Genomic DNA, 4,558 nt, shown 5'->3' on the forward strand with positions numbered 1-4,558 from the left:
CAATTCTGACCACTGTACCTTTATGAGGTCATAACTCTGGAACGCTTCTATGGATCCCGGTGATTCTGACATTGTTTTCTCGTGACATATTGTACTTCATGTTAGTGGTAAAATTTCATTCAAATAACTTGCGTTTATTTGTGAAAAAAACGGAAATTTGGCAAAAATTTTGAAAATTTCGCAATTTTCCAACTTTGAATTTTTATGCCCTTAAATCACAGAGATACGGCACACAAAAAACTTGATAACTAACATTTCCCACATGTTTACTTTACATCAGCACAATTTTGGAACCAAAATTTTTTTTTGTTAGGAAGTTATAAGGGTTAAAAGTTGACCAGCGATTTCTCATTTTTACAACACCATTTTATTTTTAGGACCACATCACATTTGAAGCCACTTTGAGGGGTCTATATGATAGAAAATACCCAAAAGTGACACCATTCTAAAAACTGCACCCCTTAAGGTGCTCAAAACCACATTCAAGAAGTTTATTAACCCTTTAGGTGCGTCACAGGAATTTTTTTGAATATTTAAAAAAAAATGAACATCTGACTTTTTTTCACAAAAAAAATACTTCAGGTTCAATTTTTTTATTTTACCAAGGGTAACAGGAGAAATTGGACTTCAAAAGTTATTGTGCAATTTGTCCTGAGTACGCTGATACCTGATTTGTGGGGGGGAACGACTGTTTCGGCGCATGGCAGAGCTCAGAATGGAAGGAGAGCCGTTTGACTTTTTCAATGCAAAATTGGCTGGAATTCAGATCGGACGCCATGTCACGTTTGGAGAGTCCCTGATGTACCTAAACAGTGGAAACCCCCTACAAGTGACCCCATTTTGGAAACTAGACCCCCCAAGGAACTTATCTAGATATGTGGTGAGAACTTTGAACCCACAAGGGCTTTACAGAAGTTTATAACGTACAGCGGTACAATTAAAAAATCATATTTTTTCCACAAAAATGATCTTTTCACCCCAATTTTTATTTTCCCAAGGGTAACAGGACCCTAAAAGTTATTGTGCAATTTGTCCTGAGTATGCTAATACCCCACATGTGGGGGTAAACCACTATTTGGGCGCATGGCAGAGCTCGGAAGGGAAGCAGCGCCATTTGACGTTTTTGGCTGGAATTGAGATCGGACACCATGTCGCGATTGGAAAACCCCTGATGTACCTAAACAGTGGAAACCCCCCACAAATGACACCATTTTGGAAACTAGACCCCCCAAGGAACTTATCTAGATGTGTGGTGAGCACTTTGAACCCCCCAGTGCTTCACAGAAGTTTATAACGCCTGGGTGTGAAAATAAAAAATTCGTATTTTTTCCACAAACATGATCTTTTAGTCACCATTTTTTTATTTTCCCAAGGGTAACAGGAGAAATTGGACCCCAAAAGTTGTTGTCCAATTTGTCCTGAGTATGCTGATACCCCATATGTGGGAGAAAACTACTGTATGGACACACGTCGGGGATCGGAAGGGAAGTAGTGACGTTTTGGAATGCAGACTTTGATGGAATGGTCTGCGGGTGTCATGTTGCCTTTGGAGAGCCCCTAATGTACCTAAACAGTGGAAACACCCATAAATGACCCCATTTTGGAAACGAGAACCCCTAAGGAACTTATCTAGATGTGTGGTGAGCACTTTGAACCCCCAAGGGCTTCACAGAAGTTTATAATGCCCGGGCATGAAAATAAAAAAATCATATTTTTTCCACAAACATGATCAATTAGTCCCCAATTTTTTCATTTTTCCAAGGGTAACAGGAGAAATTGGACCGCAAAAGTTGTTGTCCAATTTGTCCTGAGTACGCTGACACCCCATATGTGGGAGAAAACTACTGTATGGGCACACGTCGGGTCTCGGAAGGGAAGTAGTGACGTTTTGGAATGCAGACTTTGATGGAATGGTCTGCGGGTGTCATGTGCGTTTGGAGAGCCCCTGATGTACCTAAACTATTGAAACTCCCAACAAGTGACCCCATTTTGGACACTAGACCCCCCCACGGAACTTATCTAGATGTGTGGTGAGCACTTTGAACCCCCAAGTGCTTCACAGAAGTTTATAACGCTCGGACGTGAAAATAAAAAAATCATTTTTTTCCACAAAAATGATATTTTTGCCCCCAATTTTTTATTTTCCTAAGGGTAACAGGAGAAATTGGACCCCAAAAATTGTTTTGCAATTTGTCCTGAGTAGGCTGATACCCTACATATGGGGGTAAAACACTGTTTGGGCGCATGGCAGAGCTTGGAAGGGAAGGAGCACCATAGGACTTTTTCAACTCAGAATTGGCTGGAATTGAGATCAGACGCAATGTTGCATTTGGAGAGCCCCTGATGTGCCCAAACAGTGGAAACCCCCAATTCTAACTTCAACCCGAACCCCAACACACCTCTAACCCTAATCTCAGCCCTAACCCAAGCCCTAACCCTAACCCTAGCCCTAATGGAAAAATGGAAATAAATACATTTTTTTAATTTTATTATTTTTCCCTAACTAAGGGGGTGATAACGGGGGGTTTGATTTACTATTTATGGCGGTTTTTATGTTTGGCAGCTGTCGCACGCTAAAAGACGCTTTTTATTGTAAAAATAGTTTTTGCATCACCACATATTGAGAGCTATAATTTTTCCGTATTTTGACCCACCGAGTCATGTGAGGTCTTATTTTTTGCAGGACGAGTTGACGTTTTTATTGGTACCATTTTCGGGCACGTGACATTTTTTGATCGCTTTTTATTCCGATTTTTGGGACGCAGAATGAACAAAAACCAGCGTTTCATGAATTTCTTTTGGGGGAGTGCGTTTACAACATTCCGCGTGCGGTAAAATTGATAAAGCGGTTTTATTCTTCGGGTCAGTACGGTTACAGCGATACCTCATTTAGGTTTTTTTTATGTTTTGGCGCTTTTATGCAATGAAAACTATTTTATATAAAAAATAATTATTTTTGCATCGCTTTATTCTGCGAGCTATAACTTTTTTATTTTTTCGCTGATGATGCTGTATGGCGGCTCGTTTTTTGCGGGACAAGATGACGTTTTCAGCGGTACCATGGATATTTATATGCGTCTTTTTGATCGCGCGTTATTACACATTTAGTTTGGCGGTATGATAATAAATCATTATTTTTTGCTTCGTTTTTTATTTTTAATTTTTTAGGGGTTCGCTAAAGGGGTTAACTAATGGGACAGTTTTATAGGGCGGGTCGTTACGGACGCGGCGATACCTAATATGTGTACTTTTATTGTTTTGTTTTTTTTTATTTTCAAAAAATTAATTTATTGGGGAATATTTTTTTTTTTTTTTTACTAATTTATTTGGCGATTTTTTTAAAATTATTTTTACACTTTTTTTTAATTTTTTTTTTACTTTATTACATAGTCCCAGGTGGGACATAACTGTCCTGTGACAGATCGCTGATCTGTCACATCACAGATCACTGTGACAGATCAGCAATCTGTCACAGGCAGTGCACAAGGCTTCCTCATGCCTGCGCTTTGCAGGCACTGAGGAAGCCAGCTTCCTCCAGGCCCCCGAAGGCCCCCGTCGCCATCTTGGATCCGGGGGCCTGGAGGAAAGGAGTCCCCCGCAGCAGCGCTGCACATTGCGCTGCCGTGGGGGGCTCAGGGAAGCACGGAGGGAGCCCCCTCCCTGCCGATGCTTCCCTTTAACTCCCGGTACACCGCGATCATGTTTGATCGCGGTGTGCAAGGGGTTAACGTGTCGGGGGCGGTCCGTGACCGCCCCTGACACATAGTGCCGGGTGTCAGCTGTGATAATCAGCTGACACCCGGCCGCGATCAGCGGCGCTCACCACGTGGGCGCCGCTGATCGCGCTAGACGTACTATCCCGTCCATGGGCATAGGGGCCCGGGTCCCATGGACGGGATAGTACGTCTGATGTCAGGAAGGGGTTAAGGGATTAAAGGATTGTTATGATGTCCCATCCGCAAGGAGTGACTGCTGCAGCCAATTACTGTACTCAGATGCCGCATTCTCTTATAACATGACATGAATGCTAAGCCCAGCGATGTGATATAGCCAAGTAAACAAAAACTTGCGGGAACTCCCCCCCCCCCCCCCCAAAAAAAAAAAAAACAACAAAAAAACATGATTTAGACGACACCATTCAATCTATCCATACTTATTGTTTACGTGAAGAAGACCCACCTACTAAGCACTTATGCACAGGTCGGATTCCCAATGCCTACATCAGTGTTTTGCATCCCTAGTATGGACCGCGATGATGCACTCTGGCTATGGATCTCCTTGCCCCAAGAGGATAGCCTTCTATATGAGGCCGTCTAGTCCACGCCAGAAGACCTGCATGTGGTCTATACATGGAGAGCAGGACATGAACATATGACTCCGGCTAAAGAAAGATTATGAAAAAAGAAGGTGCTTATTTCCCTGTAGCAGGCACTACATATGGATGGTCAATGTACTGAAATAGATGACCGTCCATGTAATACCAAGAGAACGAGTCATAAAGGGCGACAATATACAACTGCCTCTACTAGGAAGTCCGACATGAAGAACTCATTACACA

This window comes from Dendrobates tinctorius, unplaced genomic scaffold, assembly GCF_039654945.1.
Source record: "Dendrobates tinctorius isolate UK_male_01 unplaced genomic scaffold, ASM3965494v1 ptg000103l, whole genome shotgun sequence".
NCBI lineage: Eukaryota > Metazoa > Chordata > Amphibia > Anura > Dendrobatidae > Dendrobates > Dendrobates tinctorius.